This window comes from Manis javanica, chromosome 3 (genome assembly GCF_040802235.1).
Source record: "Manis javanica isolate MJ-LG chromosome 3, MJ_LKY, whole genome shotgun sequence".
NCBI classification, from domain to species: domain Eukaryota; kingdom Metazoa; phylum Chordata; class Mammalia; order Pholidota; family Manidae; genus Manis; species Manis javanica.
The window spans coordinates 18,162,790-18,178,580 of record NC_133158.1 but is presented as its reverse complement, the minus strand read 5'-3'; the positions used below and the strand labels follow the sequence as shown (position 1 = coordinate 18,178,580).

At 41.3% G+C, this 15,791-nt stretch overlaps 1 protein-coding gene across 9 annotated transcripts in view; it reads left to right on the top strand.

Moving 5' to 3' along the window:
• The window catches only part of FOXP1 (forkhead box P1), a 624,795-nt gene that overhangs the window by 243,437 nt on the left and 365,567 nt on the right, over positions 1-15,791 (top strand). The gene's annotated exons all lie outside the window — the stretch shown is intronic.

Here is a 15,791-nt window from a genome sequence, read left to right as displayed (position 1 = left end):
CATGTGGTGGAAAAACTAATATTTGGACACAGTCGTTGGAGTTTTTAAAGGACTATTATTTTATACTGAAAAGCTTCAGAAAATGTCCGGTGCTGACAGGACCCATCTAATTTCAGAGCCCAGCAATCGTTTGGATGACCATTTGCATATATTTTCTAAGAGAAATTCTGAGACAGGTCTTCAGAATGTACTGTTTCGATCTTAATACTCTCTAGGCAAGGCAATAATTTTTCCCCCGGAACGGAGAGGTTCTTTGGCATGGAATCCAGCACCCGGGAGCTGCCTTCCCTGCCATTCACTTCAGCCAGTCCCTCGGAGGGGAGGCTAAGTTTTCAAGGACGAATGTAGTAAAAGTGTCCTGATCCAACAGGAGGTCCCCCAGCACAGAGAGAGAGCAGCAGATCCCTTTCAACACCAGCTGTTCTCACAGATATAGATTGCTGCAGTGAAATTGTCTTAATATAATTCAGGAAGCTCTAGAGAATTCTCCAGAACAACTGTGCCAGCAAGGAAAATGTTGAATTTTTCATCAGCTGCCCAATGCTGAGAGTTAGTGGGCAACCCGTTCATTCATGACCAGATGTTCAGCACGGTGACGCTCTGCAGTTAACTTGAACCTTGTGGCCTGTTCACCACTGGCTACAAGGACATTGGCAGCAACCTGGCTTTGGAGAATTGAGGCCCGCACAAGCAAAAGACTGAAGTGTGTGTCTGTGGCTCCCTGGTTTTCACCAGCGACCCATCAAGGTAGGGAGGGATGAGAGATGAGAACAACATCCCATCAATCATTTTGGAGGGAAGGAGAATTTGTTACAGGATTGTGTCTTGGGGGAACAATTGGCAAATTCTTACACTCCTTTTTATTGTGGAAGAAAAGGCAGTCTTTGTTTAGCCGGACAGATTTTTCCAACCTGTGTCTAAACCATCAAACTTTCTGTGGTGGGGGCAGTAGGCATGGGTGGTTAAAACAGAAAGAAAAAGGTTTCTAATTTTAAACTAGAGTAAGTCAATAAAGTTCCCTCTTATACTGAAACCTTACTACGTTCAGTCTGGAATTGGAAATATATGATGTTTTTCCCCGAGGTAAACTTTATTACTATGGATGGAGAATATTTAGCTCTTCCATGCTTACAGATTCACCATGTCCTTCATATATGTGCTTGGAGCCCATGACATTTTTGTGGCCTGTGTTTAGTGTTTGGGGAAAGGGAGACCTAGATGGAATAGGGGTTTTTGAAGAAACGATATGATTTTCCACCTTGAAAAGGCTTCTTCCTCAGAACGATGAATTGTACTTGATTCTGGAAGTGCAGACGCCAGGCACAGGGAGGCAGGATTTCATAACAGAGCCTGTCTCAGATGGAGGAGGGCTCTCTTTTTCCCCACCTCCAAGGCACTGCACAACAATGTTTTGAAACATGAAATTGACCATTCCAACCACCTGCACAATAATGTTAACTATTATTTCAATGCAGTATGAAGCAAAGGAAAGAAGGAAGTCTCACTTATGTGACCGTTTTTTAATGTGGGGCTCACACAGTGCCATCCCAACCGGAAGTTGGCCTTTGTTTACTGGAACCTAGAACGGAAAGGAATCACAGAATAAACCTTTTGCTTTTTAAGGACTCAGGTGGTTTCTTCTTCATGTGGAATTCTTGACTCCCTCTGGCATGTCCCTAAGTGACAGCCGTCCATGGGGTGCGAAGCTAACCTGGGGGGTCTTTGGAGGGCAGCACAGCCCCTGCGGTGATATTTGCTTTTGCAGAGCTTGCTGTATTTGGTTTCAGGGTTGCAGTGAACACTTCCTTTGCATTTCCTGCTTCTAGGGAAAGGGGGTCGCATGTGGCCCTGAGATACGGCTAATTTCTTCTTAACTCCATTTAAACCTGGACCTCACTGGCCCCTAGGATCCCAGTGAAGGGCTGTGTGCTTTCTTTGCCGGGGGTGATTTTATTTCCCTTCGTTTGCCCAAAAGTCCCTTGGCTTGTTGACTTGGAAAAAAAGGAGGGTTTGTATCCCAGCAGGTGTGACTGAGGGCCACCGGGGACACCAGGAGAAGGCAGTGTGTTGTTTTCTAGGAGGCTGGCTTGCTGATGAGAAAGCGAGAACCAGTTTACAGTAGCTCTGACACTACTGTTACCTTTCTGCAGCTGCTCCCAGCCCTTCGGATGCCTTCGCCACGCACACAGTTTGTTCTTGGGTGTGAAAGCAAACAGTATTTGAGTTGGCAGCAACTTCTCTTTCAGTGAAGTTTGCTGCCTCGGCAAGAAACCGCAGCGTGAGCTTTCTGCTGCTGAAGGTTTCCACTGGCAGAATGGCCTTTTCCCACATTTCCTTGGTTTAAGGAAACAGATTTTTGAACTTTTTTTTTTTTTGAAGACAAAATGCCAACATTTAACAGCTGGAGTTAGTATATAATTTATGGTTTTCACTTTATGTTCATGTGGATGTATAAAAATTAAAAAATCTGCAATTATTGTTAAATTATGCAAGTTTGTGCAAAAAAGAGTGATTAAAAATAGACCCTCTGTTATGAGGAATTCAAGAAAGTCATTGTTACCCAAACAGGTATTCTCAATCATTCTATCTTTAATGGTTTTTAATTGTTATAATTTACTCATATTCTATTACATCTCTCAGAGGAGATGTTTCTGAAAGCTCTTTGTTTTTTCCTTTGAGGAACAAGTAGAAGTTTGTTCATTTGAACCTCTTCAGCTTCTTAAAAAAAAAATACTGATTTTATGTTTTATTTTTTTTTTACATCTCCGATTGTTAATCCCCCACGTTTGGTAACCCTTCTTGTCATAGCGGTTCCTTCTGGATAATCTTAACCGTGAGAGCAAAGCTGTCTCGGACCTGTGCTACCTGGCAAGGTGGTGATCTTCACTGACCGGAACTTGGGTGCCACTCATGCAAGTCACTCAAGCCACAGAGCCCGCCTTGCAGACCAGCTTCAGTTTTCCTGCTTTTCCTTTAGGTGAAATTCACAGCCACACCTTACAGATTTATCATTTGCATTCCTCATTGGCCGGAGGCCTTTCTGCACTGGTAACAACATATCAGACTCAGGAAACAAATGCAGGCAACCTCTAGAGTGCCTGGCTGTGGCGTCAGGATGGCTAGTGTTTTTGTGTGTTTGTCCTGTCCATCTGTAGAGGCCGGCCTCTCGTGTTGCAATTGCTCTTTTTTCTGTCAATAGACGGGAAGATTCTGAGAACCTTATTAACATCCCCCAAAGCCACACCTTTAAGTAAAAAGTGGCTGTACTCTATGTGTTTTCCTGATTTCTCAGAAAATAAAATAGGAAGTGAGAAGACTTATACTCGGTGCAGTGTGTTACTATAAAGGTCATTTGATCTACATGTTAGATTTAGGGTCAGAACATTAGCTGTGATGAATAACAGGGGACAAAATTTTCTTTTCAAGGATAGTGGCAGTTAATCATTTTTATCTGCCCGCCTTGTAGACTTGATTAGATTTATTATGTATGCCGCATGTTTATGGCATTTTTATTATATGTTGTTAATTTGTTGTAACTGCCACCACATTTTTTTCTTCTTCCTTTTTCTCCCTGGAGGACCCTTGAATGCAACTGAGTATCGACTGTTACCTTGTGCTTTGGGAAACTTTATTTAATTCCTTATTTTAGTAAAATGCATAATAAGCTATTGGTTTAAAAAAATAGCAGTGTTACCCTGTAGATCTTACTTAACATAAAAAGGAAATTTGCAGTCCTGTCCTGTTGAATATTTATGTTTTTTCTTGATGAGGTGTGGCATGTTTGGGGTGGTTTTGGAGAAGACACATTTATAAAAACATTTCACCTGAAGCCTGGAAGGGCTAGCCATCGACCAAGGCATTAAACTCTGATTTTCTTTATTACTGGAGTGTCATATACATAGTTTTCAAATCCCTGCTAGGTAAGACAACTGGGATGTTTAACATTTAAGCTACTTAGAAAGTGAGGCAGTTGAATGATGCATATTGGAACAACACACTCTTTTTTAGCTGACTAGCTCTCAGAATGGCACTGGAATCTGTTAAATATAGAGGCAATTCTTTAAATAAGGCCGACAGTTAAAATTGGGAAGCAGGAGAATTAGATTGGAAATGATTTATGATGAGTCTACAGGACATTCAAAAACTACAGTTAGAAAAAGGAAATCCACTGGCTGTATTGGCTACATTACAGCAAAGGATTTTTACTTTTCATCCCTTTTGAATTGGCTTGGCTATATAGTCAACGCATAGAAACAGACTTGCAGGCAGGAAAAGTTGACAGAATTTTTCTTTTTACTGTACGTTCTGGCAGTGGTTTGATATTGGCATTCTAAGCCTCTGACTAAAACCCAGTTAGTTTCTTATGTTGACAGTTACAAACTTCTTCAGTGACAGAGAACCACCCATTCTCTTAAGAGCATTAGGCGTTAAAAGAAATAGAAGTTGGATTGAGCAGCAGCTTTTGTTTTTATCCTGTAGCATGAACATATGGGCTCTTAATAAATACCGTTGGAAGATGACACGGGTGTGGTTATGGAGATGATAGTATGTAATAATCACAGATGCATAGATCACTTTCAAGAATTGGTATTCATTTATTCATAATCCACTGTAAGAAGTTTATATATTTCTGCAGAATAAACGGTATGAATTCAGAGACAGATTTAAGGGAATCTGAAGTCATTTCGGTATGACGTGGCTTCCCTGATAACTAAAACCTGCTCTTTTGATGTCTTGTTAAAGCATCTAAAATCCTTACCTGTGATGAGAGAAAAGAAATATCATTTTGATGCTAAATGCTTAGCTGTTCCAATTAATATTAAACTAAGAAAGGGCAGTATGCTTGCTAACAAGTAGTGGAGGAGTTCAAGAGGATAAAGTTATTAAGCTAGTTTTTGACATTAGAGTTACAAGAGATATTGATGGTGTGTGTGCATGAGACAACTGTTGGGCCCCTCCATCCCTTCTCGCACTCACCCCTTGGGGAATTGAGAGCTCCATGGGTGTAGCAGTGCTGTAGGCAATTTTGAGGAAACCAAAATTCATACTCAGATGCTGTTCTGAGCAAGAAAGAGTTGAGAGTAGTATGATATTTCTTTATCCCCATGGAGAATTTAAGCTACAGCTTGCTGCAGATGCACACTGTCGATATTTGGGGGAAAAGATGGTTTTCTGGCTCATGGAGACAGAGTGGATAAGCAACGAGGACCAAAAAGCTTGGTACTTGAGAAAAACAGTGACTGATTCCCTTTGGGACATAGAGTTCATACAGGGGGAGCGAGTTGGAAAAGTAGGTGACAATGCACCGATGGGGGGGCTTCAAATTCAGGCTAAGAAGCAATGAATTTATTCAATAACATCAATTGGGTCTTGAACCAGTTGGGTCTTTAAGAGGGTGTGTGCTCATACCACGGGCAGAGAGGAGTGAGAGAGAGCCATGATTTCAAATTGTCTGAGTGACTCAAGGGATCGGGCTTTTGAAGATTGTGACTACACAGCTGGTGGGCATGGTCAGAGCTGGGCTCCAGGAGAATTCATCTGTCAGTATTTTATAAAATATAGTGAGGATCCCAAACTAGAGGAAATGGTGATGTTTCTGAAATGCCACAATCAGGGTCTTCAGTAGGATACTTGAAGGGATAGGGAAGGCAGTGATGGAGGGATAAAAACCCTGGGAGTTTCATTGGACTTGGTGAGAAAGAGACGGACAATTGGAAGAGGCAGGTTGGTAGTCCCAGAGGAGAGGAGATGGCAGGCTAGGGGACGATGAGCCGAGGTTTGGACATTATTTTAGGTGCAGGTGTCCATTTGGGGCCGAATCTTTCTGGGAGATGATGAAATTACACATTGACCATGAGTCTGGGAAGGTAGCTGGGTTGGGCACTGGGGGTTGGAAGCCAAGGAGTGAGTTTGGAGGGGGAGACAGGTACAGTTAGTGAGGGGAGAGAAGAAAGAGTAACTGGAGAAGGAAACCAGGAAATAACTCAGCCTTGTGAGATAAAGAAAAATCTTTGAGCACACTGAGGATAACAGATTTGCAGGCCATGCTTCAGACACATACCTATACATATTCATATTTGTATACATATTCATGTACATATTTATATATGTATTCCTATATACACTCATATGTATCACTGTGTGCATTTGTATATGTTTCTCACGAGCATGCGCTGTTCCCTTCAGCACTTTGATGTATGCTTGGGAGCCTTTCCCACTGCGGTTGGTAGGTGGGAGAGGTAGGTACCAGTGTCTGCTGTGAGCAACGCAGCGAGAGAATTCTGCTCCACAGCGCTGCAAGTTTAGAGCAGTAGAGGGAAGACAAGAGTTTACTTCTGTAGTGTGTGAGGTTCAGACCAACACATAGAATTTTATACCCCCCAAAATGCATTCCAACACAGAAGCCTGGCTGTTTTAAATGCTATAGTAAATGCTAAATGATCTATAATAGGATTTTACAGAATTCAGCAAGATTACCATTATGTTGTGAAATATGGGCTAAGAGTGTGGTCAATAAATGTGTTAACTCTTCATTTGGGGTGATATTTTTCTCCTTTGAAAATCCATTCATCTGCTGACATGCAAACGGGAAGCTCATTGCTTTATTCCTTTTGCCAGTGAAGGAATACAGTTAAGAATCTTTTTTCTTTCCTTCCCTGTGCCTCTTCTTAATTCCTAAAAAGCTCACCAACTAAAAGACCTCCATATCTTTTTTCTTTTTTCCCCCTAAAAGCGAAAGAAATGCTGTGTTACTGCCAAAGTCTGTTTTGCATGTTGATGGGAGGATGACATAGTACCTTTCTTCTTTTCAAGATGCCACAAAGTGATTTCCTTTCAGGGTTCTATAAAATGGCACACTGACAGAAATGGCTCTCGCGTGTTTATAGAGTTAAGTTTCCACCTCTTGATTCCTTACACAGACATTCACTGTAGAGTTAGACAGATTTGAGACACCTGAAAAAACTTCAGTGCCACCACAGTGAAATTCATGTGACTCCTTTACAGGTGATGACACTCATTTTTAAGAAAATAGATAGAACAAAATTCTACTGGTCTTCACACCAGTTGTCAACTTGGGACATTGCTTGCGTTTCTCCGGGGAGTCTCCAGTTGGCCATGGTCCTGAGAGCTTTTTTTCATAATAGTTTGAGGAGTCATTAATCAACTAAGGTCACCCTGACTTTTGAGATTCTAATAAAGTTGGCTTGAGCCTTTATCTTAGTCCCCATGGAATTCCATTGAGCATTCCTGGAGGCTTCCTATTCATGGTTGATTTGGGTAAAAAGCCTTGATATTCTCTCTTCTCTCAGAGTTGGAAATGACCTCTTTTCCACAGTTTCCCTGTATGCAACTCACAAGGGCACAGGCGTTTAGAGAGTTTGGGGAAGTTTGCATCAGAGAAATTTAGAATCAAATGTTCAGTAGCCCTGTTCCTAAGTATTTGCCCACCCTGAATTTATCCTCGGTCAGCAATCTCCATAGACCATGACCTCCAAATGGCCTAACTTGTTCTTTCTCCTCACATCCTGCTTCTGGCTTCTCATTTCTTTGCTTATTTCTTAAAAACAGCAATTTAGCTTTCTCTTTCTGTTCACCATCTCCATCCAAACTGGGTTTGTGGAGGCCTCGTCTTTCCACAGCACACCAAGAAGAAACTGCTGACTAGCAAAATGGTCATCTTTTTACCTGAATGCATACATCCACATCTTTCCTTTCTCTCCCATCTCCTTCAAGTGTAGCAAAAACTAAGACTGCTTTGCACAGAGAGACACACTAGGGTTTTATTCCAACTTTGGTGCTACCCATAAAACTTTTAAGCTGCTCCCCTTTTATGAGCCCAATAGATTCTGTCTTGAGTTGCAGAGAGGACTTCAAAGTGTAGGTCCTACATACCAGCATTTTCTCACCGATTCTTATTTTTCTTATACTAGGCCAATCGTGTGTCTCCTCTAAATCCTGGGGCAGAAACCAAGATCTCAACCATATGCACACCTAGTGTAAAGCAATCTCGAACAGCATTTTATTTGTTCCTTTGATCATCGAATCTTGCTTGTAAAGTTTACCACTTCGTATGCCATTTTTAAAGCAAGCCTTCTGTGATAATGGATTCTCTCCTTTCCCCTAGAAATTAAGGATGTTAATGAAATGGTTAAGTGGTGTCTCTTGATGCAGAGCTAGCTGAAAGCATTTGTGGTTAGGGAGCCACCTGGAGCCAGCTTGTCTCCTCATGTCACTTTACCATAATAGTGTCAGCCAGCATGGCTGTCTTGTAATTAGAGGAAGAACATGAGGCAATTTCCTGGAGTTGTTATCTCTCATAGTTTTCACAGTGACATGCCTGACCCGGGGTTACAAATGCTCTGAAATATATCCACCAAGCTTGAAATGCACACTTACTGGTTATTTTACACATTCTGATACTGCCATTGAAATGTATAAAATCTATTTACCATCAGAGCAGGGGTTCCCAGTGCCTGGGGTCCCAGAATCTAAGGGCTTTGGGAAATATAATCATGGAGATTTTCAGTATGTAAGTTAGGATGGGTTTGGTTGTAAGCAACAGAAAGCCCAGTTCACGCAGGCTTAAATGGTGCCGATGGTGAGTCCTCAGTGGTCAACTCCCTCTCTTTCTCTAATCTGTTTTCCATAGTGCTGGCTTATCTTTAGGCTGACCCTGTTTACACTGCTGGGTTGTGGATCTTCTTAAATGTGTCACACAGGAGAGAGAAAAAGTGAATCTTAAGATTTTCAGAAAAATTCTTGACATTCTAAATTTGACTGGTTTCCAGCATGTTCCGCTCTCCCTGTAGCCTGGGAGATGGAATACGTTAATTGGCATATCCACTGTGATGGTTTTCTGTCCCTGGAGCTGGGCTGAAGTCAGCTTGTGTAGAGTGTGCCATGATTCCCCCGCTCTTGACTGGTCCTGTGTAAGAGGGGCTTGGAGGAAAGGATGCTGGGAATTACAGCTTCCAGTGTGCACTTTAGTCAGCTGTGTGTTATGTTTGGAAAGGCCTGAAGTTAATTCAGTCATTTGTATGAGATAAGACTTTGGGCATAACCAAACTGTCAAGTTCCTTGGCTTTTGACCATAAATATTTCAGTCTGTAAGCTCTGACTGGTAATTTAGTAGATACTCTGCATGAATTAATTAATCTTTAACAAGTATTAGTTGGTAGAATCTTCTGAAACTTAGTGGCTGTTGGTGGGAGTGCTTGGAATTTAATAAAACTAGTTCATTGTGGTTGAAACAAAAAGTTTGGAACCTCTTGTCTCAGCCTTCTGAGTCAGTAGCAGATAAAACTAATTGTAATTTACCTAAAAACTGATGACCAGTTGAAATACTGCACATATGTGGAAAAAATGACATTCACTTATATGACACTAGTCTTAATTCAGCATTTCAACTTTTATTTTTCCAGGTATGCTAAGTTTTAAGTTTTACTAGCATTTTTAAAAACATTAATCATATGGAAAGAAAAAGATGATGAATTTTAACACTCGTATGATAGGGTCTATGACTCACAACAGAAATCGTTGCTATAGTAGAATCACCAAAAAACAATTTCATCTGAGGGGGGAGAAATGTTGAGTCAAAAGCCTCAGAAGAGATCCATACTCAGTAAGAACAGTGAGAGGCAAAGGTGATAGTGTATAAGAGGGTTTTACAAGAAGAAATTTCTGAGACAAATATAGTCAAACTGTTGAGGAAATTTCATTGCTAAAGAATAAACATTCTGCTTGTCATACATTGAAGAGTGTAAAGTGTTGTCAATGGTAATATGAACTTTTTCTGAGATGCAGGAAGTCTTTCATGCTCTATGCATTCTGGAAACATTTCCATCAGAGGGAGAAAGCTCCAGGAACCTTCTTCAGTCATCCTGGATACATGATCAGCACAGAGTGATACTGGCTGTGAAGCATTTAGCCTGAACTATTTGCTGTTGTTTTACCTGACTTACACAGCTTTGGTAGTTTTGGACTGATGGTCTCACCACTTGCCAGATGTGGAATTCTTGGCCAGTGCATTGGGGTCTTGTGGATGTAAAATAAGAACGTGCTGCTTACTCCCCATGACGAGGCTGGCCAACCTGATGTTCTTGGGTGGCCTGCCTGACCTCTGGTCCACTAGGGGTCCACACTGCAGACTCCACTCTGACCTTTGAAGACAGATTGCTACATCTGGGTGTCTTGTTGACATAGTCTTTAGTTTTATATCCCAACTCCTCCCTGACTGCGCCCAACTTCTTGGTTTATTATTTTTCAATCTTTGCCATTCTCAGGCATTCTGCACAATCTTGCTTACGTGTTCCTTGATTTTCACCTGAATATACCACCACTACTTTATTGGCTTCTGTTTCCCCTTAAATCCCCTCATTTGTTAGACTATAAATCAGTCTAAGTAAAAAAAGAGATTTTATATTATCCCTTAAAAAGAGGGTAGTATCAGGTGCCAGAGCTCGATGGTAACCTAAAATAAATACCACGAGGGCAGAATGATGGTATATGCAGGAGCTGGCAAACTTTTTCTGTAGAGCCAGATAATAGATATTTTTGGTTTCATAGGCCATGTGGTTTCTGTTTCAACTACTCGCTTCCCTCATTGTAACCCCAAATCAGCAAAAAGCAATACATCAATGAATGGGCACGGTTGTGTCCCAATAAAACTTACTTAGACATGGAAATTTGCTTTTCATGTAATTTTTTTCATGTCATGAACTATTACCCTTGTTTTGATCTTTTTTCCCCCCAAACATTCAAAAATACAAAATTCATTCTTAGCTCATGAGCTCTACAAAAATCAGCAGCAGACCAGGTTTGCCCGTGGACCGTAATACAATGGGCCCCTGATAAACACTTCTCTCTCTCTATTGCTGAATATTTCTACCAAAGGTATTGGGCCAGAGAGGTTCTCTCTCTGTTAAAAATGGCCTTTAGCAGGTATCAGGTGTCACACCAACTCCCAGTGAGGCTTTGTCCTACCTGAGTAGAAGGGTTGAAGTGGGATTTGAAATGGAAGATCAACTTTCTAACAATGCGGTTCAGTGCCATGTGCTCTCATGTCTCTGCCACCTGAAGTCATGGTTATGGGTTAAGTCTAGAACTTGAGCAACTGGGGCCTTTCTCTGTTGCATGCAGTCCCCAAACATCAGAGAGATAAAATGAAGATAGACAGATAGCATAGGAATGAAGTGAGAGGCAGAGAACAGGGAGCATTTCCAGCATGATAGCTGGAGACAGCCAAGAGCAGTGATGGGGGGGACAGCGGGGGGAGAGAATGGCTGGTTTTGATAAGGGAGCAAATACATGAAAGGAAGAAAGGACTTCTGAGACCTGAGGAAGTTAAAAACTTGACTCATTTGCCCACCAGTCCATTACCTTCTCTCATCTTTCTTCATATCATAGTATATGAGACTGCTCATATATTACCCATCCCTCTTGTGGCAGGTGTGTGTGTGTGTGTGTGTGTCTGTGTCTGTGAGTGTGATGTTCTTTGGTGGTTTTGTGCCACGTCTTTCTGCTCAAGTCTCTGGTACTGAGTGTTGCCTCTCTCTTGGCAAAAGAAACAAGGGAGGCTAGTGACCCAGGACAGTGTCTCTGTATCTCCCCACTTCCTGTCCCTTTGTGGTGGCTCAATGTTAGACCTCAAATGCAGGCTTTTTTTTTTCTTTTTTCTTGGCCTATGTTGATCCCAGTGTGGATACGATTTGGGCAGGAATCCTTGAATTATTTCTTGACAACACACTTATTGATGTAGAAAACCAGGATCCGTGCAGCTTCATCTCATAACTGTAGACACGTCTGCAGTAAACAAGAATTTCAATCTTAGCAATATTAGAATATTTTTGCATGTGTTACAATAGACAAACATACCAAATTCTGGGGAAGTGTTTGTATATAGCATACATGAGACGATAATTATTAATCTAACCTGAAAAATAACCTGTCTTCATGTTACCAGCCTATTACAAAAAAAAATGATTCTTATTTCAAAACAGCTTCTTAAAATAAGGTTGTTTTTTCAAGTGGCCTTACTTTCCAGTATCAACTTGAACCAGGAAACTATATACCAGGAGTATTAGCTGATACGTTCTAAAGTGTGGCAGTAGAGTTGTTAAGTAATTGTCCAAGTTGGGAAAAGAAATCTGGTTTCAGATTTGTGACCTTGGAAATGTCGTATAATCTCTGTTAAGCCTGGGGAGAAGCATCTACATCACTTTGAAGGCATTGAAAGTGTCCTAGTTTATCTGACGCTTTCAGGCTAAACAAGATTGTGCAAAAATCATTCTGAGCACAGAACCTACTATGTGAACAATAATATTCCCTTTATGTGTACTTATTTGCCTAAATAAAAAGTATTTCAATGTATTGTTTTGCTGGATGCCTAAGCTGGAGTTAAATAGCAGAGGACACTTCATTCTGTGAGCCCATAGTGTCTGAAATGTCCATGCCAGCTTTCCATGTGTTTGAAGTCTGGTTTGAAATGCTTTTCTCTTATGTAAAAAAGGTGGTGTGCATGATCAGAATCAGAATTTGGGTAATGTCACATCAGTGAGTCTTTGTGGCCCACTGAACTGTCTTAGTCACTTAAAATCTGGAAACATTGCCTCACGTTTTAACACCATAATATCTTTTCGGTTGCATCTGCTCACCTGTTTTGCCATTTAGTTTTCTCTCCAGTTTTTATTCATCTTAAGATCGAAAAAGGATGAATCTATTCTGCATTTTGCTCACTTTCAAGTTTCTATAAGTAAAAGATGAATAAATATGCTAGATATCATTAAGCATTTCTCTGTCTTCTTCCTTCTCCACGTGCCACCTTTTGTCAGTCTCTTGCGTCAGCTACCTCTGGAGAACATGGGCAACCCATGAAACTCACCCTCCAGCCCTGTGGCTGTCGGACTCTGTGAGATGAAGGGGGATCGCGTGCGTGGCCATTGAAGGGTCAGGAGGGAAGAGGGTGAAACAATGTTGAACCAAGAATGAATTTATTAAAAGTTGGAAGTTGATGGTGGTGGTGGTGGTTTTGCTGAGCTTTCTTTTGGGGTGAAGCAAATTCTAGACATGACCGACTATGTGAGCCCTCTTGGGGTCCTAGGTTCATAGGTTCAAGGTTGGTATTTTTACTAAATGGTGAAACCAGAATGTGGGGCCAGATCTTTTTCCCCAACTTGGGTGATTACTTCACAGCTCACTACCATTGCCTTAGAACCTGTTAAGCAGTATGCCTGGTAATTTTGAGGAATGAATGTAAAGGCACAAGTCACACCTGTAAGTACTAAGGTGAACATACCATTTAAATATTCTCTAGAAAGTGATTCAGTGGGGCCCAGGGCCATACTGACCCCATTCCAAGATACTGAAAGTGTGTCCTAGTTTATCAGATACTTTCAAGTTAAATGGGATTATGCAAAAATCCCTAATTTTTTCAGTGCAGTAGCTTTTGAGAACGCAGCTGTCCCAGTTTGCTGCTCCTGGACCTCGGTGTACTCGTCTGCAGGATGGCATTAATCTTACCTCAGTGCTTTGTGAGGGGCAAATGACAGGATCGATGTGAAATAGTTCTGTGTCACTTTGTAGTATTACATAGCCCATCAGGCACCATTCAATGTAGTCTTTGAAGTAAGGGCTTGTGACGTTTTCATCCTCCATAAATTCACCCAGTGAGCAAAAACTGTACTGACTTTTCTTTGTTCCTTGGATGGCTCCTTCAGCATTTGAGAGGAATTTTAGTTTGCCGTCCATGAGTCTTGCGTCAGGTCCTCAGTTCACGCCCCCTGTTTTAACCTGTCCCTACCATAATTAGACTTAGCACCCCTTCAAACTCTTGAGAGTTAAAAAAAAAAAATTCGTTTTTGGAGTTAAGGCTCCAGTGCCACCCTGTAATATAGGTTCTGAGGCTACCTTTACATCCTCTTGCCCGCTCGGACCTTCTGGCCTTGTTTGTATCAACTAGTAGAGCAAGTGATCTCCTTCTCCTCCTCATTTTCAAGACAATATTATTTCCAAGTGTCAGATCAGAGTGTTTTAGTTGGAGAAACAATTTCATGTCCTCGCCATGTTTTGGTCTAGAAAGTCTGCTTGTACTTTCTTATTCTTTGCTTAGGGCTGCGTCCAAGTTCTCAGGCAGAGAACGTCTAGGACTTCATTTTACTGCGGTAAGCTGAGAATTCTCTCAAGGATGCTCTTTAGTTCCTTCCCTCTAGATTTTTCTGTCTCCTAAGGTCAGATACACCATGCAAAAACGTAAAAACAAAAACGAAGAACAAGCGTACCATTGTGAAATGACACTGAAATCCTACACACTCTCTTTCCCGTATCACACCGTTTCAGTCTGTCCGGATTCCAGCTGTCCCTTTACTCAGACCAACTTATGTCTTCCTCTGAATTTATCTGAGTAGAAGAATTAAGAAAAAAAAAAACGTCCAGATTTCCTTCTCGGAGCGAGCTGTGAGGGCCTCTGCTCGCCCCCCACTTCTGCTGCCTGACATGCATGTCAGTGGGCTTTTCTATTCCCGTGAACATACTTAAAGGAAACTGCTTTCCCCTCATCTGGTGGACTGTTGGGCTCTTTTCTCAATCTTCTGGCAGTCTGGCTTAATCTCTTGGGCATTTGACTCTTCATGGAGCTAGAGATTATCTAAAGCAGATTAGCAAGGGAGGTATGTTTCACCCCGAGTAGAAGGGCCAAGGTAGCCCTCTTGTTCCAAATGAAACTTATGGTCTGGAAATGACTGGTAGATTCTGGAAGAAACCAGAACAAGAGAAAATTGGCCCAACTTTGATACCATGGTCTCTCTGCTCACTGGAGTTCCAGGGAATTGAGCTATTTCTTTGCTCATGGTGTATTGTACTATCTCCAGCTCTTTAAAATTGACTAGCAGATCATAATACTTTCAGGTCTCTGATACTTGAGGACAGCCCTGTTCCCTGGGTACCTGCACAATAACTTCTCATCTTTTTGTTACTTGCTCTAGTTTGGGGATTCAGGTAGTCTTTGAGTTCATTTTCCAACTGGTCTGCTTTATGGAATGAAAATGCTAAATAAAATACTTTCATAAGAGGCTGGTGTCTGAACAGTACATGTACAGAAATACTTCTGCATTTTAGTGGAAGTTACTCCATTCTAACCCATTATGGATGCCCCCTGCTGAGAAAACATTCCAGAAATGGATGTCAACCAAGGGATATTCATTCATTCCATACGTTTTTCTAATTTCAAAAAAATGTACACCGTCAATATTTTTTCTTAATTGAACAGTTTGCTGAACAGAAGGGTGCTTTAATTATGGTGGTCTAAATTTACACACATTGCAGTGGTATTTTGCTACATTAATTACCTTACTTGTCAAGAGTAACAGGTAATTACTACATCAACTCACCCTCCTGCAGTACATGGAAACATAACTTTATTTGAATGGATACAATAAAGCAGAGTGTAGCCACCCCACACCTTAGCTTTTGATAAAGATGGCAGCTCTTTCTCACAGTGTGTGTTCTCTTCCTGAGCCCGGTAGAGGGGAGCCCACCCTTTCCTTCATGTCTGTCCAACTAAGATGCAAAGTCTGGAAACATTCATAGAATCAAAGAGCATGTGGAGTTGAAGGAAATCATTAACATCATTGACTTCATTAAACCTTCTCCATAGAATGTGTTGCAGAGAAGGGGGGTGACTTTTCTAAGGCCACACAGTAAGTAAATTAATGTGTCAGAACCAGAATTGGCACTGGTTTCACCCCACCCGGCTGCTAAAAAGCTCCATTTAAATGATTTTTTAAAAAATAATTATA